General features: G+C 33.4%; 2 non-coding genes and 1 pseudogene across 2 annotated transcripts; 1 reads left to right on the forward strand and 2 right to left on the reverse strand.

Moving 5' to 3' along the window:
- Positions 1-1,864: 1,864 nt before the first annotated feature.
- On the reverse strand, positions 1,865-1,983 carry LOC134271011 (5S ribosomal RNA). Its single transcript, XR_009992931.1, has one exon. It is a non-coding gene; the product is annotated as a 5S ribosomal RNA (ribosomal RNA).
- Positions 1,984-3,606: 1,623 nt separating this feature from the next.
- On the forward strand, positions 3,607-3,725 carry LOC134271012 (5S ribosomal RNA). The gene has a single exon (XR_009992932.1). It is a non-coding gene; the product is annotated as a 5S ribosomal RNA (ribosomal RNA).
- Positions 3,726-8,333: 4,608 nt separating this feature from the next.
- Positions 8,334-11,312, reverse strand: LOC134271010 (uncharacterized; annotated as a pseudogene).
- Positions 11,313-27,398: the final 16,086 nt, after the last annotated feature.

Here is a 27,398-nt window from a genome sequence, read left to right on the forward strand (position 1 = left end):
AATTAAGTTATAAATCAATAATTTCAGACGTATAACAATACATTATAATAGGCAATACCAATTTATGTATGTCCAGATACGAATCCAGAAAATAAGAAATGGCGGAAGCCTGCCCTCACCTGACTGGAAGGTTAAAATATAGGGTGTCATAGATATAGTTGTCTTTCTTGAGTAATATTACTGATCCATACAAATTATGTTTTCCTGTTTTCAAAATTGTTTATAATTTCAATCGTATTTCAATTTCCAACTTTTTAATTAGGGCTTTCCACCTTTCTGTGGAAAGACCTCTTGAAATGCTTATGTTTATTATTATTATTAGGTCTTTCCACCTTTCTGTGGAAAGACCTCTTGAAATGCTTATGTTTATTAGGTCTTTCCACCTTTCTGTGGAAAGACCTCTTGAAATGCTTATGTTTATTATTATTTTTCTGTTATGGCCTTTTGAACCAAAAGACTTAATGAAAAACTTTTAAGTTCATAATACTGGATATCATAAATTATTTCGAAAAACTACCCAACGAGTATGACGTATGACCGCCTTCGGAGTTCTTGCCCTTTGTACGAAAAATCTTGTTATCGCTACTCCTCTGGAACCCTTAACCATAGAGATGCGAAACCTTCACTAATGTCTTTGACTTACTGAGTAAATGTGACATTGATCTTGCAAAAGTATTCATTGACCCCTTCAATAAGTTATTGCCCCTGAAAGTTGTTGAATTTTATGAATAATTGAAAATCTTCAAAACGACAAGTCATAGAGACATGGGACCAACTGCATAAGATTTATTGTCCTTTGACCTTAAAATTCATGTAAAGGTCAAAGGTCAAGGTCATTCCCAAAATGAGAAAATAAAATCTTTTTATATCTCTTTTGTCTTTAACCATATACTTAATGTCTATACATCATTAATTCGTACTCTTAAAATTGTTTCAAAGATTTCATTCTTGTCCCCTAAGATTAAACCTTTTAAAAGTTATTGCCCTTTGTGCGAAAAACCTTGTTATCGCTACTCCTCCGAAACCCTTAACCGTAGAGGTGCGAAACCTTCACTAATGTCTTTGACTAACTAAGTACTTGTGACATTGATTTAGCAAAAGTATTCATTGATCCCTTCAATGAGTTATTGCCCCTGAAAGTTTTTGAAGTTTACAAATAATTAAAAATTTTCAAAACAAGAAGTCATAGAGACATGGGACTAACTGCATAAGATTCATTGACCTTTGGTCTTGAAATTTATTGAAAGGTCAAAGGTCAAGGTCATTCCAAAACTGAGAAATTTAGCTCTTTTTATATCTCATTTGTCTTTTAACATATATCTAATGTCTATTCATCATTATTATGTACTCTTAAAACTCTTTCAAAGATTTCATTCTTGTCCCCTAAGATTAACCCCTTTAAAAGTTATTGCCCCTTGTGCAAAAAAACTTGTTATCGCTGCTCCTCTAAAACCGTAGACCGTTTAGACATCAAACCTTCACTAATGTCTTAAGGGTCCTCAGGCCTGACTTCTTTGTATAAGTGCAAAAGGATCTGATGACCCCTCATATGAGTTATTGCCCTTTAACTTCTTTGTACTTACTATTGAACCTTATAACTTGAAATCTATAGGTGGTAGAAGCATGGGGTCAATTGCATTGTGACCTTTGACCTTTACAATTAACGGCTTTCCACCTTTTTTAAGTTTTCATGTCATTTGAATTAAAAAGGACCCCCCCCCAAAAAAAAAAATTAAAAAAAAAATAAATAAAAAAAATTAGTAAGTGCTGCCAGCAGGATTCGAACTGTGTACCCTCAGCCCTCAGATTGCCAGGCGAGCGCTTTTTTTTTTTCTCTTTTTAAAAAGCATCCAAAACCAAATAGAGTCTACGACACTTAGTATTCCCAGTCGGTCACCCATCCAAGTACTAACCAAGCTCGACGTTGCTTAACTGCGGTGATCGGACGAGAACCGGTGCTTTCAACGTGATGTGGCCGTAGACCGCCAGGCGAGCGCTCTACGCACTACACCACAGGCTCCGATGACATTGTTTTCCGTAAACTAAGAGTGTAGAAAAAAGAAGAAATGAAAGCACGTGGATTTAAATAAAAATAGTACAGAAACACGTGTATTTATTTGTTAGTGATGGAACATAGAGACGTAATCCGTAGAGGTATGAAACCTTCACTAAAGTGTTCAACTTATTTAGTCCATTCTTCAGACTGATAGGCAAAAGGATTTGTCAACTCCTTCCAATAATTATTGCCTCTGAAAGTTTTAAAATTTACCAAAAAAATTAAAAACTTTTGAAAGACAAGTGGTAAAGAGATAGAACCAAGTGTATGAGATCTTTTGACCTTTGTCCGTGAAAATGAGGTCAAGGTCAAAGGTCAAGGTCATTGGAAAACTAGAAAAATTGTCAATTTAAGCTTAAAATCCAAATGACCTTGACCTTTGACCTTGAAATTTGACTTTGACCTTGACCTCTGACCCTTACTCAAAAGGGAATAAAGGAATATTCATTACCTTTATCTAGATTCAGCTTCAAGTGTTAATCTCAAGTTTAACTCTCTCTCTCTCTCTCTCTCTTTTTTTTTTTTGAATGACCTTGACCTTTGACCTTGATAAATGACCTTGACCTTTGACCCCATTGACCCAAAGGTCACAATCAAGCTAAAGGTCGTGGAGTTATTTACAACCATCACTCTAACAAATGCTTATAAAATACCCCCCCCCTCATAAAAAAAAATAAAATCAACACCAACTTAGAGAAAATGTCTACAAGTCAAACGAAACGAAATATCGACATAAGATTCGTAATAAAAGGAAGAAGAGACCTGAAAGAAAGTGTCCTGAGAGTTGTAAGGTGAGTCTCTAAAGTACAATGAAATTCTAGTGAATATCGGCAAAATCTGCATTTTTTTTCTGTCTGAAATTAAGTTACTGCTGAGCATAAAAATTAATTAAAGCTCGTATTGGCTATTTCTGCAATTATTGTTAATATCATTCGATTCTCCTGCTCTATTACAACATTTTAATACCAAGTATTCTTGCTTTCTTAGGTGTATGGAATTTATTTTAATTTTATTTAGATTTAAATATGAATCGGCTGAAACTCGGAAATAGCGATTTTTCATATAAAATAAATTTGCACGCTCTCCGTGACACCGTCTTCTTCATGAAATGCATGTTTCAAGTTTAATTTATGCTCATAACTATGAATTCAATGCAAATAGAGATGATTATTTAATTTAACCTACGAGTTCGCCATTTCTGTCAAAACGAACACGCCTATATTTTCACAAATTGTAAACACAGTGCCGACACGGAAGATCGAATGTATCATAAGCTTTGTATGATTAACTCAATCTATTCAAACTATAAACAAACTCAATTTTTTTTTTTTGTACAGGAAATCTCTATTTTCATTATCCACCAATCGTTTTTCTCGAAACTATTCATTATTCCTCTCTATGTTCCATCACAAACAAATAAATACACGTGTTTCTGTACTATTTTTATTTAAATCCACGTGCTTTCATTTCTTCTTTTTTCTACACTCTTAGTTTACGGAAAACAATGTCATCGGAGCCTGTGGTGTAGTGCGTAGAGCGCTCGCCTGGCGGTCTACGGCCACATCACGTTGAAAGCACCGGTTCTCGTCCGATCACCGCAGTTAAGCAACGTCGAGCTTGGTTAGTACTTGGATGGGTGACCGACTGGGAATACTAAGTGTCGTAGACTCTATTTGGTTTTGGATGCTTTTTAAAAAGAGAAAAAAAAAAGCGCTCGCCTGGCAATCTGAGGGCTGAGGGTACACAGTTCGAATCCTGCTGGCAGCACTTACTAATTTTTTTTATTTATTTTTTTTTTTTTTTATTTATTTTTTTTTTAATTCAAATGACATGAAAACTTAAAAAAGGTGGAAAGCCGTTAATTGTTCAGAGAACAATTAGTCTCCTAGTTTTTTTTTACGTTTGCGTATCCATTTCTGGAATTTAGACAAATATTCGTCATCTGATATCTTTAAAACATAATAGGGGCCTAATCAAGTAATGACTGGAAGATGGTGTTACAGTTACATGTAATAGGAGCCTAATCAAGTAATGGCTGGAAGATGGTGTTACAGTTACATGTAATCAAGTAATGACTGGAAGATGGTGTTACAATTAATAGGGGAAATATCCTGGGACCGTTTTGGAGTGTTGTCTGTAATTGAACTGAATGTCCCAAAATATAAACTTAATAGATTTTTTTAAAAAAATCAAAGCATGAAAAGTAATTTCCGCATTTGATATTTTAATTAATTCTTTTTTGGTGATATTATTTGGAAATATTTTGACAAAGTCACAAAACGTAGTCGATTGTGCGACCACAAATCATTCTTTTACACTGTTATTCAAATAATAAAATGTTTTCTTTGTTTGTTGTAACTGGAATGAACGAAACAGCTGTTGCAGAAAAAATACATAACCCGCGTGTTATGTAAATTTTTTTCTGCAATAGCTGCGACCGTTCATTCCAGTAACAACAAACAAAGAAAGACATGTTATTGTTTATATTTATATCTGTTTAAATTATCATTTTAAGTAGGATTAAAAATATTAATTATTGTGTTAATGATGCGAACGTCTTTGTATGTTTCATAATAGAACGGCCAGATCAAGAAATCTGTACAGTTGATATGCCGAATGTAGTTTATGCAGGGATGGACGCAATGGGTTTTCTTAAGAAATAAAGAAGAAAATATTCAGTGCATATAAATATATCATTATGTTTGCTCTCTGGGATATTTTGACCTTCCTCATCCCCTCCCCCTCCCCAATGCACTTATTTTAGAAAAGGATGTTAAATCCCTTTTACTGATGAGTACCATTGACAATCTGTTTAAAAAGCCTTTATACATTTATTAAGGAGATCTCCCTTATTATGTTTATAGGGGTATTTTTTGTACAGAACGGCTACATGAAGTTTTAACTCATTTTTTCGCATTGTATATTTGAAAAGGACATGTAATAAATACAAAATGTAAAAAAAAATTCAAGGTAGGGGTCATATATTAGGGAGGGGGGGTAGGTTCCTGTCCACAAGTACATGTGTCCAGAACTTGCACTTAGTTGTAGAAGTGAACACGCCAGTTGCAAATCTTGTACATTGTGTCGCTGAACTTTTCACTGTATACAGTAACTATCAAACATGGACAGTTCAACCAAATGTATCCTAGACTTTTCATATAAGTAAGAATGAAAATATTTCATATACAAGATTACGCGTTTGCTCCAGTATAGAGTATAGAAAATATGAAAGGTCAGGAGGATGAAAACATCAATGTATTATTATATAAATCTGTACTTAGGAAAACAGGTAACATTTAATCAAAGTCTGTAAGCATATCTAATGTTAATTATAAATTTCTGAGTACAGAAGTACTGATGAAGGCTTTTTATGACACAGGGAGGGTTGATGAAGGAATGATATTTACCCAGCAGCTAGGCCATAGACAAAGACCCCCACTTCCTTATAGCTCACCTGAACAAAGCCAAGATGTACATTCAGGTTACCTAAAAAGCACATCAAAATCCTTTGATAGAACATTTTGTTTATCTAAGCATTTATGAATGTGAAATTCTTTTTACGTTGAAAACAAATCTATCTGTATCCAAGGCATTTTGGGTTTGAAAATCTATCTTGAGTGCAAAATCAACCCAAGAATCTAATGCTATAATCAAATCTTTAGTGTTGACCTCTGCAATGAAAGTTTTGCTGAGAATAGCTAAGGTATTTTTGATTTTAAAATTTTATTTGTTTTTGCTCTGAAAGCTGAATCAAACTACATGTATTGTAAATCTCATTCTTTACAAGAACTTTGTTTCATGTGCAGGTATAATCACACAAGACCATGACCAATTTTGCATTTATTTATTGTGAAATCACACATTTCTGTGGGGAGTCTGAAGAGAACAAGTTTATGTCCTACACGAAATGTAAAAATTTGACATGCATTAATACTTAAAAGTGTTTCTTCTACAAAATCAACTCCCCATGAACCAAGAGTTTTTTTTCCTAAAACCACGAAAATTTTAGATTTTACAGTTAATTTATAAATTTTGATTTACCAGTATTTTTAATTTGAGTTTAAAAAAAACACCTTACATGTATGCAGAAGAAATTTTAATTGTAAGAGATTTATAGAACCAGCACAGACACATAAATTTTTATCAATCAGACACTCAGTGAGCCAAATATTGAAAAATTCTATCCCCTCTATATATATATAACTATAGCCTATATTTTATAACCCTCTCCATTTGTAATCACTGAGCTATCTGTTCTTTAACAGAAGAATGAAGATAAAGAAGCAGAAGAAAAGCTGAAGGTTTGTTTGGAGATGAATCCCAAACTGTGGGACGTACATGCTACATATGGAGACTTCCTTATGAGAAAACAGAGGTTTAAAGAGACAGCACAAATGTATATAAAGGCACGCAAAATGATATCAAAAAAGGTACCTCTAATGTCATTAGACAATGCAGGAAATGATTAAATATTTCACCTTCTCTGAAACTGGCAAAATTGTTTTTGAAATTTTCGATTTCTCGGTTACCATTTTCTATCTTTAACACGAGGAATGAGAAATTGTTGAGGATAACTACCGGTACTTAGATTCTTTATTTTTCGCAAGTACTTATTGTTGCAAAATGGCTATTCAACATCAAAGTGCGAGAATAATTTTTCACAAATGGAAGATTGATCAAAAGAATTAACATGGATTTCAATGCCAAAAAAAAACAACATAGAGTAATATTATTTCGCGAGCGATGCTTCATGCGAAATGATGAGATAATTTTAAAAATTCCTTGCGTAATAAGAAATTCACAGTATTATGTATCTTATTAATTTGATCAATTTACAGGGAACACAGGTAAAGCCAGACATGATTCCATTCTGGGAAAATCTTAGGAACGCCCTGCAACAAAGTGGTGACAGCAAAGGGGTAAGGGAGACAAATCTGGTTATAGAAAGGCTTCAACGAGAACAGCAGGACAGACAGTGATTATAATTATAGTGCTCATTTATACCACTCACAAGTTCAAAGTCACACAGTGATAAATATAGTGCTAATTTATACAGGTCACAAGTTGAAAGCCCTTATGCCTGCATTGTGGAGCATATCATGAAATTGTTGTATTTAATTTTTTATGCGCCCCAATTTTTTCGGGGCGCATATTGTTTTTGTCCTGTCTGTTTGTGTGTTTGTCTGTTGTCAACTTAAACCTTTGCCAAAACTTTTGAACCATAAGAGATAGAGACTTCATATTTGGTATGCATACTCCTCTAATAAAGTTCTTTCAAATGACATCAAGGTCAATGACCTTGTGACCTTGACTGTGACCTATATGCTAAAAATAGCTTTTTCAACTGTTTGTCATAACTTTTGAACCATAAGAGATAGAGACCTCATATTTAGTATGCATACTCCTCTAATAAAGTTCCTTCAAATGACATCAAGGTCAATGACCTTGTGACCTTGACTGTGACCTACGGTATATGCTAAAAATAGCTTTTTACCACTTTTTGCCATAACTTTTGAACCATAGGAGATAGGGACTTCATATTTAGTATGCATACCCCACTAATTAAGTTCTTACAAACAACACCAAGGTCAATGACCTTGTTACCTTGACTGTGACCTATATACTAAAAATAGATTTTTCGAACTTTGTTGACGCCGGGCGCATAGTGTTTCACAAACACATCTTGTTTTCTTAAGTTTTATTTCAAATTGTTGTTTTTTGTGTTTTTGAATGCATATGTATGCAGAAAAAATCTGTTTCATTTCTTGTGGTTAGAAAGGGAAAGAATTTTAAAGTGGATGGAAAGGGGAATTATGTATTACATCATGATTTGATTTTTTCATTTCATTAGTGTATTTATGGGGAGATTATGCATGGTTATTGCATTCCAATTTATATTTTTTTTTTCAAATGACATGTAAATGCATTATCATTGGCTTTCTGCAGCTATTACATTTTATAATTGGTGTGAAATGAATGAGAGGCAAATATTGTACTTAAAAGTTTTATAAAAATGTGACACAACTTAACATAATATAATTTTTTATGTCAAGTTTCATCAATTGAGTTTTTTTCTTGTTCAAATGGTTCACATGGAGATATAATTTATTTTTATACAAATACACATATTTCCATCTCCAAATCATATATATATTTACATTCAACATTTTATTGCATTGAAAAAATTTTGGTTTTCATATTTTTTACCAAAATTTGCAGACCTCTTGATCCAGCTTGCTTTATTCTGTTATCAGTATTTTATGCATATAACACAACAGAAAAAAAATCCTTATTAAAAAACATATACTTCAATTTGTTCAACACCGCTAAACTTTGTCATAACATTCCCATTTCTTCTTTCAGTGTGTTGGAGTTATCTCTCTTTGAATACTTGTGATCTCGTTTTGCCTCGTTATATCTGTGATACTTTGTCCCTGATTGGTAATTAAAAGTGATCAAATAATTATAAATGTTATTTATTACTTACAAATAAAAATTGATTGACATAAAATGTGTTAGTTTTGTCATGTCCCAGACTGAGTGATTGGGAGTTAATAAGTATAATTTTGTGTTTTGGTCGATACAATTGATTTTGAAGTTTCAAGGACTATGCCCTTGTTATACCTGGAGTCCTGACTCAGTTCACATAGTGTCGTTTGTCCAACGGGATCATATTGATATTGACTCAGGGTCTTGACGTTGTGAGGGTGCCTAAATATTTTAACTCATGGTTGACCAAAGTCATTTGCTACATTTATGTGCACGACATGTCAATGTTGACTTGGAGGTCAAATACTTCAAAAAAGTATCTTTGTGGGCAATGTTTTTTTGTGAAAAAATACTAAATAATCAATAAATTTGTTCTGTGTTTTTATGGGACTATTTTTTAAAGTAAAATTTGATGTCACGGGGCCTTGTGCATTTCAAATCTTTTAAATTAGACTGTATTTTGATTTATTTGTTATTTCAAGTAAAAATGGAAATATCAGGAATCACTGTCTAGTTTGGAGACTATGCCAGTGACATCAACAATAGTGGGAAACATGGGATAATTTTAGCTTCGCCCGTTATGCAAATTATCCCATGTTTCTCACTATTGTTGATGCCCTGGCATAGTCTCCTAACTAGACAGTGACTCCTTAAATACATGTCTATCTAAGATATTTAATTTTCTTAAGCTTTCCTCTCCACTCAGCAACAAACAAACACTTATTTTTGTCCACACATAAACCAAATGGATCCTTCAGATCACAGTTATCTATATAACGGAGGAACTGTCCGTCCTGGTCTAGGATGTGGATACAGTGATTATCACTGTCTGCTGTCAGGATCTGACTCTGGCTGTCTGTTGTGATGCCACAGGGTTTAAATGGTTCATTCTTTGTAGTAGAGGGATGACCAGTGTATCTAAATCGAAGTTTTCCAGCCTGATTGACCACCACTACAGCACCAGCTTCATAGTCAGCCACACAGATATCCAGGTTTCTGTTCTCACTGATGAACTTAATTTTGTTATTTCCTGAATACAGAGGTTTACCTTTCTCATCAAACTGGATTGTTTGTTTCTGTATAGAGCCAGAGTAACGGACAACTTTGGATTGTGTCTCATCATCACTGTACATGGTAACCAGGAGATCACCAGAGGAGGTGACACAGAGTTGCGTAGGTATCCAGCCCTGTAGTCTGATCACCTCCTCTGTCTGTCCATTCTTTACTTTATTCACACTCTTTTTCATCCAGTCAAAGTACAATAGATCTCCATCACATGTCACTGCTATGTCACGTGGCCATTCCCCTGTTTTTGTTTTGATTGTCTTTATAAGCGAACGTTGAATGTTGAAGCATTTCATATCACTGTCTACTCCACTTGTCCAAATTTCTTCTTTACTAAGACAGGCAACACACCAGAGTTTTTCATACCCAGTATTTATAGTAGTGATAAGTTCTGGTTCTTTAAGCAGTTCTCTGGTTGGTGTTTCTGGTTTCTTCAGTTTGTAGCCATTTTCTTCTGATTTTATAGTTAATTCTGTTAAAGATCCAAACAATGTATAAAGATGTTCTGTATCTTTAGCCTTTGGACTGAACACAGGCAGTTATATCTTAACTTTAGGCGGAAGTTTGCTTAATTCTTCGCTTTTAGAACTGTATTCCATTGTCAAAGACACTTCATTTGATTCATCTATTCTATTGAACTGAAGCAAAGTTTGCTCAATTTGATTTATAATCTGTTTAATTTCATCTAAATGTTTCTTCAGAATGCTTAGATGTTTATTTTTTACTTCCTCAATTTCTGTTGTCAGTTTGTTGACAATGTTGTCGATTTCTTTGTGCCATTCTTCTCCATGTTTTGTTACAGCTGTTGAAAGTTTTTCATATCCTCCATCCAGATTGGCAAGCTGAGATTCTATATCAATGGCAATTTCTTCATAGGTCGGAGAGATTATTTTTTCTAACTCTTCAGTATCTTATCTAATTACTTCTCTCCTCGAATTAAAGATATCCAAAAGAGTTGAAATAGTATGTCCCTTATGTGTATCAGTTATAATGCATAAGGAACACGCAGATGTGTTGCATTCTTTGCATTGAAATTTACATGTTTTTGTTTCGCGTGTTGTGCATTTGGAATAAATCAAAGTGGATTTTCTTTGTTGGAATGGGACAATTTTATGTTTTTCATATTCATCAGCAATATGTTCTCCAATACAGGGTTTACAGAGGTTGACATGACAGAAATCACAGTACATCTGTACTAAAGCTGTCTCGCATAAGTCACATCTGATCACATCCTGGGCACTTCTGCTGGGATCCATGTCCAAATCTAAAATTTGAATGATATGACATTGGCATAGATCTCAATGCCTAAATATATTTGGTCGAAATCGAAAGTAAATATAACATCTGTTCATTATTAATATTCCATATTCCCACAAATCAAAATGTCCTGATTTATTAAAATTGTTACCTTTAAACTTAAATTGCTTATGGTGATGCCGATTTTTATTTAAAAGTTTAATTTCAACCTAAGGGTATTAAAGGATTAAACCCATGTACCTTTTCACCCAGTATCTAAATAATCCTCATGTACCTGCCTAGCTAGTTTATTTTATAGGAATGTTATGCATTGTAAATTATAACAATAACTTAAGTTAAATCAAATAATTTCAGATGTATAACAATACATTAGATTAGGCAATACCAATTTATGTATGTTCAAATAAGAATCCAGAAAATAAGAAATGACGGAAGCTTGCTGTCACCTGACTGGAATGTTAAAATATAGTGTGTCATAGATATAGTTATCTTTCTTGAGTTATATTAAGGCTATATCCTGTTATTTGCAATTCGTTGCATTTAACAGGTCCACCGATAAAGGTATATAGCTTGATAAAGCTATATAGCTTTATCAAGGTATTTAAAATACCTTGATCAAGGTATTTTATGCAATGAAAATTCAAAAAAATTCTTTAAAAATTAATTACCGAAAGTCGAGTTCTGAGTTGTTGTCAGTAAATTAACCCATGCATGTAAAGTACTAGTACTCAAACTCAAACAAATCAGTATTAAACTGTGTCGTGTGAGGAGACGTTATTTTATGCTTTCTTTTTTATACCAGAGTGTTTTTCATGCACGAATAGACACACTGACAAAAACTCAGAACTCGACTTTCAATAATTAATTTTTACACTCTACAAAGGTCAGTTACATGTAATTAGTGCACATAATAATTCATAATATGAATATAAAAAATTCATGGGAATAAAAATCCCTTATAAGATGACAGGGCTAGAAACTGAAATGAGCCTACTGCGGTCCATTGAACTCTTATTCAAATTTGTTGGCTCTTAGAACTGAATTAGTTTTGGATAAAATCTAATTACTATTGTACATTTTCAAAACTTAAGTACCAGTCCATATAAAAATCATGCAAAAGGTGATTCACTCAGGTTCTCAGAATTCAATGATTTTCCACACATAGATTTCTCTTGACCTATGATCCATGTATGTAAAATAAAAAATGTGTTGGATCATGGTTACTATGGAAACCTGATCAAAGTAATTTCCTTAGCAACCAGCCAATTTTTCTATTTGAAGGCACTGAAAATCACTGATCTTTAAAGCCTGAAATAATATATAAAAACTTTAACAATAATTCTCATTGACTGGTATAGTAAAGACACACACTTTATTTGTTTAAAACACACAAGACATTGATATTTTATCTGAAGCTAGTACTATGGTAGACATTAGAATATATGTATGTTTTTGCATTTTTGCTGAATCAGCATTTTCCTTGATTTTGACAATATTCAAGGTCAATTAAAAAAAAATACCAAGCTAATACAGATTTTGCATGACTTTCACAGAAAAGTAGAGAACTTTCTCTTTTATAGATTGACTTTGAAAGCGTGGGTTTTTTGAAAAATCCTATTCGTTGCCTAGCAACAAAATTGGGTGTTCTGATAACTAAAAAGTGAAAAATGGTAAAGGGTTGGATCAAAAATCTTATAAATTTTTATCTTTTTGTGGCAGATACAATTTTTCAAGTAGTAGAAAATAACTCTCATATAATTTCAAAATGAAAGAATAATTTATAATCATAAATCTCCATGGCAACAGAAAAATTTCCCTAGCAACAATGCATAAACAGTTATTTTTTTGCCCTTTAAAAATATGTGTATTAGAAATAAATCGACAAATATTCTCAAAATTGTAATTGGGCAAATTGTCAATTTAATATTGGTTTGAAATAAGTAAATTTTACTTTATTAACCCATAGCAACAATTCTGAATACCTAGCAACCAATTTTGTAACCACTTTACCTTTTTGCATACAGTCATTTATTTTGGGAGTTGAAATGACATTTCCCAAAAAAAGGCCTTCTGAATGAAAAATAAAAACAAATAGATACAAGTAGTATATATATCAAAATATCTCTGTTGATGAAAAGATTCCATAGAGTAACTAATTCTTGGGTTGCCATGGTTATACGTTGCACACAGGCCAAAAAACTAACTTTTTGTTTGTAAAGTACACTACAGCTGTACTTGGCTCCCAGTTCTTGCTTAATGGGCAAAACTAACTGGTTATTCAAATAGCTTTAGCATTCGTTTTTCTACATAAATTATATTTTTGATGATTACCATGGATATAATAACGAGATATTGAATTAATGTAGCTTAATTAGGTACTATTGTATTAGCTGCAGAACTTTAGCTCTCTGCTTGAGAAAATTCGGACAGAAAAAGCAGAGGGCTACAGATCCAAGCATTGTAAAAACCTTTGATTTACGCCGAGGATTTTTTTCAGCTCACGTCGGGTATTTTTTCTTCTATTTCATACTTCCCTCAGCTTTAAAAAGATATTTTGTAATTATAATCATACATTTAACTTAAATTCTTGATAATTTACTTATCATTTAACGCTAACATAAATAGCTGTTTTGGTTACGGACGTCAAAACGGAACTCCTTTAAACCGACAAACTATGAAACTACAAAACTACATACAGGACTGTTTTGGATCGTTAAAAGGTAAATAAACTTTAATAAATTATAAAAAATAAGAGTTAAATATATAATTAATTATAGGATACAATTCTTAAAGCCAGAGAAAGTTTAAACTACAGGAAATAAATTACCTGAAGAAGCGACAAAAAATCGTCGGCGTACATCGAAGGTTTTTACAACGCTAGGATCTGTAGCTCTCTGCTTTATGTGTCCGAATTTTCTCAAGCAGAGAGTACAGTTCTGTAGCTACTATTCTATGTGAAAGATAAAGGCTCTCATAAACATTTGTTAAATTTTACAGGCAAGAACCTCTACGAATTTTTGTGAAACCTCGTTAAGATTTCTCTAAAGGTTGAAACTTATTTATGACATTTTTTGTGTAAAAAGGTCTATTGGTTTTGAAAGTATCTGGAAATCAATCGCTGTACTTTGAAATGGAAGAATGATTGAATCAGTGTATGTTGTTTAGCGTCTCTCTCGAGAATTTTTCATTTTTATGGAGACGCCACCACTTGCCGGTGGAGAGTTGCAAATTGTATCCTATACTCGGCACTTACGGCCCTTTCAAGAGCAGTGATGGATCTTTTTCGTGCCGGCAACTATTGTGACATGGGACCTCGGTTTATACAGTCTCATCCAAAGGACCAGTCTCCACGTCTCACACTGGGATTCGACCTCGCGATGTAAAAATCAGCTCCTTACTTTTCATCTCTAGAGCAGAGAGCAGATGCTCTAACGACTGCGCCACGCGGGCGACTGATCATGAAATCGAAAAAAACATTACCATATCACTATTTTTTAGTACTTACAAACAATTCTTTTAAAAAGAGAGGTGAGTTAGCTCTGTAGCCATCATAAAACACAGTCTGAGGTAGATATCAGAACCACTGGAACTTTAATTTGCTAAATTGATAAATTATTGATAAGAAGTTACTGTAAGGGGGCGGTGGTGGTCTTAATTCAGAATAATGAATTCTTGAGTGGACTTGACAATGACACAGCTCAATAATTCTGCTATATAAGCATTCTGTGTTTTACTGTTATTTCAATCTGGGGTGAAAAATAAGAGACCAGTAGAACAAATGGGCACCTAGTTTATAATATTCGAGTGCGCTACCATTTTGTCCTTGCATCTTCGTGGGTCTTTCCAGCAAGCTAAAAATAAATAGCCCTGGTTATACTAGTAATTCTGAACTTGCCAGATTGATCAAGTGAGGTAGTAAAAGCTAGGTATTTATTATAATTCTAGAAATGACTGATCTCTTCAGCCTTGGCATTATAACAACAAAGAATTGAATGAAAAGACTGAAGATAATTAATATAGAAGAATATCTAATGATATTTGAGTAACTGTTACTTTATATACCTTTTTATGCTCCCCCCACCCCCCTTTAACGAAGTTTCGGGGGGTATATAGTTTTTGTCGTGTCCGTCCGTCTGTCTGTCTGTTTGTCCGCAAAAACTTTAACCTTGCCCATAACGTTTGATTTAGTGGAGCTATGACTTTCATATTTCACATGTGTATTCCTTGTGATACGACTTTTTTGGGTACTACCAAATTTGACCTTGGAGTTTCACCCGCTTTTACACAAAAATTCCAAACTTTTACTTTGACCATATCCTTTGAACAGTAGGTACCAGGACTTTTATACATTATATATGTATTTTTTGTGGCAAGACCGTTCATTGAGTACCAACAACTTTGACCTTTTGGCCTTGACGTTGGAGATTTCCATACTTATGAAAGAACTTTAATCTTGGCCTTTCATATTTCAAGTATTCAATCCTTGTGACAAGACCCATCATTTGATATCAAGATCCTTGACCCCTTGAACTTGGAGTTTGACCCTATTTCACACAAAAAATCCAAACTTTCACTTTGGCTCTAATTTTTAAATGGTAAATACATGTACTAAGAATTTCATATTTCAAATATGAATTCTTTGTGGCAACACCTTTCATTTCAAACCAACAATTTTAACCTTTTGACCTTGACCTTGAACATTTCCATACTTACCAAAAAACTTTGGACATAACTTTTAAACAGTAAGGCTTAGGTCTTTCATACTTTGCATATGTAATCCTTGTGACAAGACCTTTTATTGGATATCAACAACTTTGACCGTTTGACCTTGGCCTTGGATTTTGACCTACTTTTTACAAACTTTAACCTTGGGCATAACTTTTGAACAGTAAGAGCTAAAGCTTTCATTCTTCACATGTGTAATGCTTGTGACAAAACCTTTCATCAAATATAAGCAAATTTTACCTTGACCTTGGAGTTTGAACTTCTATTTACAAACTTTAACCTTTAACATAACTTTTGAACGCTAAGGGCCAGCACTTTTATACTTCCCATATATGTAATCTTTGGAACAATGCCTTTCTTTAGAAACCAACAACCTTAACCCTTTGACCTTGACCCTGGAGTTTGTCCTACCTTTAAAAACGTTAACATTGATCATAACCTTTGAACAGGTTGTGGTTGGGTTTTATATTTCACAATTGTATTTTTTTCAATATTTTACCCCAGAGAACTACATTAGGTCAATATGCACTACATTACTCTCTGTGCCTTTGTAAAGGAAACATAGAAATATATGTTTGATTATTTTTTAATTTGATAATTATATAAAATTAATTCGTCTAATCATTTGTGTGATTATTATGAAAAGCGATACTCAAGATATCTATTCATGTACTGTAATTTTCAATATGCATTTTGATTTCATATTAATTTCTTCATTTTTAGGAGAGAGAAGTGCGTTATTTTGTAGAAAAAGGAGCCAATAGGCCCACATTACTCACTTAAGCACATTTGCAGATCAGTTTGAAATGTCTATGGGGGACAAACTTGAATTTACTCTACCTGAAGATGCTTCCATTTCAATATTACAAATCACAGTTTTGTTGTTCTTGAGGGGAAGAATTTTCAAAATACTTTTTCCCAATATATTCTTTTGTAAACTTTCACCCCTTGTTGTGGCCCTGAACTATCCTCGGGTGTCATTGAATCTACACTACGTAAGGATACTTCTGTATTAATGACTAATAATGGTTTTGCTGTTCCAGAGAAGAAATAAGATGTTTCTTAGATATTCCTATGTAAAATTTTTGGGTCCTGTTGTGTCTGTGCCCAACCCCAGGAGTCATGTTTTGAAGAAACTTGATTTTACACTACCTGATGATACTTTTCTATATGTCTAATTTTGGCTTAGCGGTTCTTGAGAAGATTTTTTTAAAGATACATGTATTTCCTTTATATTCCAACTGTATACTTTAACTACCTGTTGTGGCCCTGCCCTACCCACAGGGGACATGATTTGAATAACATTGAATATTCCATAACCCGAGGATTCTTCTATGCCTAATCATGGTTTTGCTGTTCTCGAAAAGAAGAAGACTTAAAAAAACATTTACTATACATTCATACGTTAAACTTTGAACTCCTCTTGTGGAAAGTTATGGTGAAATGGTTGTTAAGAAGTTACAAATGTGAAAAGTCTACAGACAAACAGACAGGCAGATACCAAACAAAATGTTAACAGAAAAGCATTTATACACCAATGAAATTTTTCTAGAAAGTAAAGCTGTAGAATTTTTTAAATAAGAATTTTTAAATGATGAATTAATCTCAATGATGATAATTTTTGTTTAACCCGAAACATTTAAAAATTTCAAACTTTGGTTATATCACGCAGTTGCTAAGCAACACTAGCTTCAAAGCGTACGCATGGTATCCATAAAAAAAATAAAGTTTCTTAAATTATGAATTTTAAAGCTTTCTGACTGTTTGCTTATTGCAATGCTAGCAAAGGTATTACTAGTAATTATTAATGGAAGCTAAAATTGAAAATATTTTCGTCACAGATAGATTGCTGTCTGATCATTATGCATTAAGTTGCCATGGCAACCCAAGCATGATTTGATTATGGAATCTTGTCATCCATACAAATGTTTTGTTACATAATAATATTGTATCTGAAGCTATTTATTTTTCATTTATAACGTATTTTGTGGAAGATCTCATTTCAGCCCTAAAAATTTAGCGAAAAAAATGCCTGAATGTAAAAGTAAATTGTAGATACAAAAGTGGTCGTTAAGTGTTCAGAATTGTACCCATGGGTTAATAAAGTACCAAAATAACTTTATCAGACCCATATTAAATTGACATTTATGCCCAATTACATTTTAAAGAAAAAATATCTATTCTATCTATCAAAATCTATACCAAAAAGGCCAAAAAAATAACTGTTTTTGCATTGTTGCTAGGGAAAATTTTCTGTTGCCATGGAGATTTATGATTATGAATTATTCTTTCATTTTAAAATTGTATGAGAGTTATTATCTATTACTTTTAATATTGTATATGCCACAAAAAGATAAAAATTTATCAGATTTTTGACCCAACCCTTTACCATTTTTCACTTTTTAGTTATCAAAACATCCAATTTTGTTGCTAGGCAACGAATAGGATTTTTCAAAAAACCCACGCTTTCAAAGTCAATCTATAAAAGAGAAAGTTCTCTACTTTTCTGTGAAAGTCATGCAAAATCTGTATTAGCTTGGTATTTTTTTTAAATTGACCTTGAATATTGTCAAAATCAAGGAAAATGCTGATTCAGCAAAAATGCAAAAACATACATATATTCTAATGTCTACCATAGTACTAGCTTCAGATAAAATATCAATGTCTTGTGTGTTTTAAACAAATAAAGTGTGTGTCTTTACTATACCAGTCAATGAGAATTATTGTTAAAGTTTTTATATATTATTTCAGGCTTTAAAGATCAGTGATTTTCAGTGCCTTCAAATAGAAAAATTGGCTGGTTGCTAAGGAAATTACTTTGATCAGGTTTCCATAGTAACCATGATCCAACACATTTTTTATTTTACATACATGGATCATAGGTCAAGAGAAATCTATGTGTGGAAAATCATTGAATTCTGAGAACCTGAGTGTATCACTCAAATATCACTTTTGCATGATTTTTATACGGACTGGTACTTAACATTGATTTTTTCAGAGCTGAATCTGGAACAAGCGACCCCTGGTGCCACTAGAGATCCACTTCTGCAGGAGAGGATCCAATTTTTTCAGAAACTCCATAAACTTTTACCTGGTTGGTAAACATGGTTTTTCTTTGAATTCCAACATTTGTTTTTGCATTCTCTATTGATTAATTAATGTAAAAAAGAAATTAACTTTTGTTAGAATAGTCAGTCTTTAAAATTGGATAGAAATAAAGTGCAGGAATATTGTAGAATGCAGATTGATACTGAATGGCTTCAAACATTATAGCTCAAATGAAGCTAAAGTGATTTTATCTTTGTTGTCCCATAGCACTGTAGAAGTCAGGCTATAGGAATTCTGTATTTACATGTTATATTCTCCTGTTGTGTTTGTAGAGAGTACAGAGGTGCTGATAAAGTTAGGACAGGCTTATTCTGACACAGGGAGGGTTGACGAAGAAATGAAATTTACCCAGCAGTGTGGCAACGCACTTTGAAAAAATTACGCACTTTGAAAAATTTTTTCAAAGTGCGTTAATTTTTGGGACCAGGTTAACGCACTTTGAAAAAAAAATTTTTTTTTCAAAGTGCGTTAATATCGACCATATTAACGCACTTTGAAAAAAAAAATTCTGCATGGCTTAGTCAATATTCCTACAAATCTAAGGTATGATAATTTTTTTATTGGTTTTTGTCTTCTGTAAAGGAGAAAGTCCGAAAACTGTCCATTCTGTGAGAGAAAGAACTGTTCGAGGCCCGAAGGGTTAGTTTTTTCTCTCACAGAATGGACAGTTTGAGGACTTTATCCTTCTTAAAACATTTTCTCTATTGTTAACTTAATAAATTGTTCCAGGTGATGGTGATGTATTTGCTAATGATTTAATTTCACTTGAATCAAGCAGTTTCATTGGCTGAATCATTCAGAGGAACATATAATATTTTGGATAACATAACTTGCCTACGTCACAATGAGTTACGTCAAAACGTATTACTCCGCTTGACGTTATTTTAAAATAATGCTCAATTTGATGTCTTTTTCCGGTGGAAATATTGTCTCATTGTCTACATTGGAATTAAATTATAAGGAATGAAGCTAATTTCAACTTATGTTATCCGATATAACAAAACTTGGGGCAGTTTACGCTTTTTTATAAACCGCTTCGCGGTTTATAAAGCGTAAACTGCCCCAAGTTATGTTATATCGGATAACATAAGTTGAAATTAGCTTCATTCCTTAATGATTACGTAACACACTTGATCACCAAATATGATTCCACCTGCTGTGCATGTGGTGAGATTATCATTTCATCTGGAAATAAACTTTTTTTTAATTTTAAATAGCTGTTGGATATATTTTAATCATTCATGGAATGGATCTACCACGTCCAGCATTCGTTAACAATTTTGTGAAAAGGATGAGACGTGTGTTTTTTAACTAAGAAACTTTTGGATGTGGATGTTCTAAAATTATTATGCATCAGGATTTACACGAGTCTTTTTGCACTGGATTTTGTCATTTCCAAAGATGATATACTGTTGAACATTTCATATACAATTTTTTGATATTTATGCATTAATGTGTCTTAAATTAAAGATTTAATTGCCTATTTTAATTATGTATTGTTTTAAACATTTAAAACCTGTACATAAAGTTAACCTTTAACTGTACATTATGTTGACAAAACGCTGTCGATTAAGTTAAGAATTGAGAGTTTTGTCAACTTAATGTACGGTTACAGGTGACTTAATGTACAGGTTTTAAATATCCAAATCTTTTATGCCATGTAATGTACTAAAAGCAAAAAGGATTACATAACAAAAATGTTTTAACAACAGTTCTCGTATGTGTTATAAAAATACATACGCCAGACAGATTAATTTCATAGTATTTAAGTGAAACATTAGCCACAACGCTCATTCGACCGGAACTCATAACTTTTTGATATCATAAGGCTAGATATGTCATATTAAAAATTCTTGAATTCTGGTTTATAACTTTAGCCCTGTCCGTCTATTTGTCTGTCTGTCCTCTGAGAACTTTAACCTTGTCCATATCTTTAAATTTGGTAATTTATGGCATCGGTAGTCTAGTGGTTAAGGTGCCGGACTCCAAACCGAAAAGTTGTGAGTTATAATCCTAGCTGCGGCAAGTCGACGTTGTATCCTTGGGAAAGGCACTTTACACGAATTTCCTCACTCCACTCAAGTGTAAAATGGGTACCTGGCTATAGACAGGGAAAAGATATTGTCAGAATGTTAGTATTTTAGCGCCTTAACGGCAGCTTGCACTGAGAAAGATTCTGGATTGTTATGGTCTGCTGGGGTAATAATGTATTGTGAAGAGCTTTATCTAGCATTTATTCTAGAAATGTAAAACCTATTATTATAATTATTATTATTATTATTTGGTAGAGCACGATGTCAATAGTATATCTTTCAAACTGCTGCTTTAGCCATTGTACTTTTTGTTGTTCCAACCTCTTTCGTGCAAAATGAAAAGTGTTTTGTTGTATCAAGCAAGAAATACTAGGCCTTTCAACTAATTTTTCAAGTTGCACTTATGGTAAAAAACATTGTATAGATAGATTTATAGGTACAATGTACATGAAATTATCAAAAAAGATATTAACTTATGCATAGTTTAAATTACATCATTAAAAAGTTTAATCACTTAAAATTGACTTTTCCGATGTTGTGTTTAAGGACAGGTAGCTCAGGTGTGAAAAAATGACCAACTTAGTGCCGATTTATGAGTTATCGTTTATAGGAGCGACATATAGGCTGCTTCAGCATTGGTATTGTTATGTACACAAAAGGGTTCCTTACATTGTTTTGAAAAAAAAAGTTTTGACCAAGAGTAAAGAAAGATGCCTTCACTCTACCTGAAATCACATGGTCAAATGAATGGGGAACAGACTTTATTCAATAGTTTTAACTCTCTTTGACGAATATTATGAAGAAGAAAATTTAATGTCATGTTTTTTGTGTTCGCGCTTTTTCGCTTCCTGTGTATATATATATATATATATATATATATATATATATATATATATATATATATATATATATATATATATATATATATATATATAAAATACTCTTAATACTTAAGTCGATCGGAAACTGAACATGATATAAAAGCCTTAAGCACGCCTTGCATTCCCTTTCATAGAATAAAAAATGAAGTCAATAATGAACATTATTTTTATTTTATAAAAATACTTTATAATCAATCATTTTTTCATTGAAAATAGAAGCAAGCATAAAAAATATTAATTTTATAACATATGAAATCCAATAAATGTACAAAAGCAATTAATGTCAAATTCAAGTGATTTTATGTAGCATCGCTTACCTGAGCAAACACTTAGTCTAACATTAAAAATTGATAAAATATATAAAAACATACAAATATTTCTTCGCATAAAAAAGAGACAAAAGAACAAATCTTAAGTTTGTTAAATGGAAACATTGCTCGATTGAAAATACTAGTAAAACAAAATCTTTGTTCTAGTTACAACGTACATGTATAACAATGAAAAAAAAATGTAAGCATTAACTGGACTTGAATCATTAGTCAGTGTCTTTTTTTGTGGCAAGCTTTATTGCAATCAAGAAAAACTTTCGATTTATAGAGATTTCAAATAATTTTATAGAAAGTTTTATTTTATATTTAGTATCTCAGTATACATATAGCTTGAGCTTGACTATGCATATTACATGTACACGGTGTTGTACACATACATGTAAAAGAACATGACCATCTAAAACCTGAAAACTAAACTCTCCAGTTTCTCCACCAAACATACACGATTAGAAACCACCGATGTTCTTTTTCTCGCAAATGAAGCCAGGCATTTACCCATAGTGGATTTCTGATTGTGTTTTTCACTTGAAGAATAAGCCCACTATTACGCCCAGCTATTCTGATAAGTCTTCTAACGCTTATCTGACGGGGGACACTTTGGATTATGTCGGGTGAGATATAAATCTTTGGCAGAGGCATTGCTTTGATAATATTGCAAAATAATCTACAAACCCGCATTAGATAATATCTTGTACTCGGATCTTCATTTATTAAATATTCTAAAATGGACGTCCATATTTCAATAGGGAGACCATAATTTTCGTCTGCTTGAACATTCTCAATCTCTCCTTGTATACTTACACCGTCCTTAGTCGTCCCTCTGTTATTGCCTAGTGACCATTCTGCAATTGGCCCAGCTCCGTCACCTCTACCTGTTACTGGCCTACCTTCGGCGTCTGTTCTTGTTACTGGTCCAACGTCTGCGTTTTCTTTTGCAAGCCTATCTCTTTCTATTGCTGACCCAACCTCGATACCTCTTCCAGCATCACCTGTCACATCTTCGTGTGAAAATTTACATTGTATCCCCTCTTCTGTTGTAAGTGTATCCTGTTCTGAGCACAGACTTTCAGAAAGTCTTACAGCATCGTCATACTGCACTTCATCTACGTCTTGCCATTCTTCTTCTGTGTTATGTTCATCGCCCTCTTCTGAAAACTCTCCATCATCTACAGTTTCAGATACACAACTACTTTCTTCAATAATATGACGAAGGGTTTCCTGCTCAATATCAATACTGACATAATGATGTTCAGGAAAATGTCCCAAAGTTAAGGTTTGTCGGTTTGTTTCTATACGGTTATCATTTGAAAGGATAACAGTATGGTCTAATCCAGCACTCGAGATAATAACAAACTGTACATTGTATTCACGTGCAAGCGCAACAAGAGTAAGATGATCCCCATATTCCCATGGACTTTTCATTTTTTCAGTGTAAGTGTCAAATGGTTCATCTAAAAACCCTTGGTAATACTCAGGCCAATTTTGGATGTGTTGAACTGCTTCAAGTCTGAGTTGCTGTGCTGATCTAAACACACCTAAACTAAAAAAGTTGATGAGAAACTGAAGCGAACTGGCAGTTGCCACAGTCAGTAGGATTTTCCAGAACTCTAATGGTATTGTCTTGAAAGATGTCTAATTCCTTCATTTTGTCCAGCTGGGTCTTCACAATGTAATATTTTTTGTTCCTTGTCTTTACGTTCCCGTATTTCTGTTTTTTTCTCCTTTTTTCTTCTTCTTTCGTAAGACTTGTTATGTTTGATACATCAACCCAACATTCTTCTAGGTCACCATGCTGATTTTTATATTTTACTTTGTAGCGGTTGGAATATTGTTTTTTTTTTCAATTACCTTTCCTTTTAAAATGTGTCGCCTTCTTGGGACACGAGATGAAAATGGGTATCGGAGAAGTATGCATTCCCCTTTCTTATAGACAGACACTCCTCTCCCTTGCCTGATATCGCGTTGCTGTTTTCGATTATTGCATCTTGCCGATGCTTTTCGAACTCTTTCGTGTAACTCTTTGTCCTGTCGGGATGTGTACACCTCAGATGGGGTCAAATAGTCCAATACTTCCTTGGGGTTCTCATTAATCGTAAACTGAACTTTGTGCAGCTCAGCTGCCCAGTTAAATCCACGTCTTTTTGTTTTCAAGAATGCGATTTTGTTTCTTACGATTCGATGACTTCTTTCGCACTTACCTTGCGATTGTGGATGGTAAGGTCGGCTTCTAATCAACTTGATTTTTTTCTATGTAGCATTTTCTCAAACTTCCCTCTAAATTCTGTGCCCTGATCACACTGGATGATCTTTGGTTTCCCGTGTTCTGAAAATACTCTCTCCAATTCTTTGGCAATTTCACTGCTTGCTTTTCTCTTTAATGGTCTTAAAATCAAAAACCGAGAAAAAACATCCACGATGGACAATATGTAGCGATAGGACTGGTAATTACTTTTAATAGCATCGTTCTTCATGTCTATCAGATCTATCTGCCATCTCTCATTTACACGATCTGCTGTAATAGGCTTGTTAAGTGGTTTATTACTGAAGCTCGGAAAATTTTTTTGGTATTTTTTTGATTTCTCATACTCTTGTAGAATTTTCCGCTCCGACACCGCGCTATAATCCTTACTTAAGTTTACATACAAAGGTCTAGCTCCACAACCACTTGCTGAATCAAAAGCTTTCTTAACAACTGAGGTTAAACTAGATTTGTGTAAAACATTCTTTCCATCAAATCTTAATTCTCCGTCTTCTACGGAGAAACTATTCTTGTTTCTCCAGTACTTGAGACATGCATTCCTCTGCTTTCTGGTCCTGTCTTTGCATTTTATCTTAAAAGTACCGAGGACAAGCTTCTTGATTGTATCATATTCTTCTTTGTCAAGTAAATGATGGTATTTTTTTTTCATTGTCTTTTTTGTATTTTACTGGTCCCTCTGATTAAAATAAGAAATAAAATATATTAATTTATTAATTCAACTTTAAAACATACAATCAGTTACATTACATTCCTATTGTAGCTTTATTTGTTTTCTGTAGAAATCATTATAGGGCTCGTAAGGTATCCGATCCATACTAGCCTTAAATTCAATGGAATTGAATGTATAATAGATATGTATGGGCTGATTACTTGGTGTAGTTAGAACTTCTTTTCATCTTTTAGTATAACAATGTTACAGTGGGACATTTCCTAATTTATTACCTTTTCCTGCCCTTGACAAGTTATCTACCTTTGATTTTACTCGATTAAAATTACTTTTAAAAAAATATGTGATGTAAAAAGATTATTTCTAATTGTTTTTCTGTTCCCAATGATCAAATACATCTTTCCACCACCGCATTTTTTGATATTTGAAGTATTTATTTTTTATCTTTCAAAACTTACTTCCTTCCATAGACTTCAATGCAATCTTAAAAAGTTAATTTCTACTAAGGTACTCAATTTTCTGAAAATTTCTCTTGGTAAATCCCATTCAACTCCAAAATGCTTCAAAATAATATTAGGATATTTTAACAAGAAAACCATGGGCCACATTGCTCACCTGAGCAATGTGGATAGGCAAAAAGCAGAAATCAATTTATTGTTGAAAAGTTTAAACCCAGTAGTGGTCGAAACCAATCCTTTAAAGGGAAAGGGCATGATTTGAACAAACTTGAATCTTCAGTAACTAAGGATGCTTGCATATTTCTTTGATTACCTGTGGCTTTATTGCCCTTCACATTTGATCTGACATTGTGGCCCCATCCTATACCCCAAGGGGTCATGACTGGAACAAAATTGAATCTACGCTACCAAAGAATGCTTCCATTTGAACAGGACTAATCATGGCTCTGCTATTCTTGAAAAGTCTTTTTCTACATGTTTGTATGTAAAACTTGGAGTCCATGTTGTGACCCCACCCTATACCTTGGGGTTATGATTTGAATAAGAAATGAATGTCCACTACCTGAGGATGCTTCCATAAAATATGATCATTCATGCCTTTGCTATTCTTGAGAAGAAAAATTTTAAAACATACCATCAAATTTCTCTAATTCTAAATTATCCTCCCTAGAATAAGGGCGTGGCCCTTCATTTGAACAAACTTAAATTCCCTTCACCTAAGGATAAGTTTGGTTGAAATTTGCCAAGTGGTTCTTGAGAAGATGAAAATGTGAAAAGTTTACAACGGCGACTACGACGACGACATTGACAGACAACGGAGAAATTTTGATCAGAAAAGCTCACTTGAGCCTTTGGCTCAGGTGAGCTAAAACAATTGATATATATTAGGCTAGAAATTTTGGTCCTAATATGGGTCGGATACCTTAAGGTTTTACCATACCTTAATATTGAAGAATAAACCTTACTATCAAAGTATATTAAAACTAAGCTTAGAATATTGAAATGTTTTATAACAATTTTCATTTTATGCATCTCAGAATGAATCAAGTCTTTCTAGACTAAGATAGTCTTTAAATAATTGGAAATTTGTGCCATTTGAAGAATGATTTTTTTTCTGTTAGTGTCCTTGAAACTGTCTAAATGACCTTGGGTTAAGGTCATGACACATCCTAAGGTCATTGGCAACTTTTGTAGGATCTTTAGCAATTTTTGTAGGAAAAAGTAGATTATAAAGTTTCACCAGAAGTAATATATGGATCGGACACGTTTGCACAGGCAACCAGTCAGCTATCGAAACGAACAGACATCTACACGGACAGGATAACTCCTATATACACCTCAAACCTTCTTTTGGTGATACATAGAAGAAAGGAAACTTATGGCTTATACAATTTATGTTGTTTTATTAATTTCAGTTTTAAACAAATAACAAAAGTAGTCCTTTCAGTCCGTCAATCCATAGATATATTGACTTTACAAAAAGAGTATTGCCCCTTCCTGTGAAGTTGATATGCACAACTGTATCTATGGATCTAAATTTGTATAATATGAAAAAAGAAAATTTGATATTAAATTTTTACGACTGAATAAGTTATATCTAAGATAAGAAAAAACTATCAATACCCCTCGAAATTTGGTTTACGGGGCATAATAAAAGTCGTAATATAAAACAAATTATGTTTCGAAGATGACTCCAAGTCCGATTATTGTTAAATCAATCCCACATAAATAATCGGAAAACAAACTCGAGGTTGTTATTTTCCGATTTCTGACGTAAATTCAGAGAATAAACTACAAAGCCTAAGAGCTTCTCCCCCCCCCCCTTTGGTCTCCAACCAAATATATACTGTCCCTTGTTCAATATTCCCATATCCGCCAATGACATGTGCCTATGCATGCTTGCTAAGGCATATTCAACTGATTTAGACTGATATATAGATTTTTGTAATGGAATTCTCAGGCGCGGATCCAGGAATAGAAGTAAGGGAGGGGGCGCCAAAAGTAGGCAAGGGGTCTGGGGGCCGCCTTGAGGCCACCAGTTGGTCCAGCCCTGGTGGGGGCCAAGCAAAG

Source organism: Saccostrea cucullata, unplaced genomic scaffold, assembly GCF_032062105.1.
Source record: "Saccostrea cucullata isolate Sc308-1 unplaced genomic scaffold, CSIRO_AGI_Scuc_v1 ctg8675, whole genome shotgun sequence".
Classification (NCBI taxonomy): domain Eukaryota; kingdom Metazoa; phylum Mollusca; class Bivalvia; order Ostreida; family Ostreidae; genus Saccostrea; species Saccostrea cuccullata.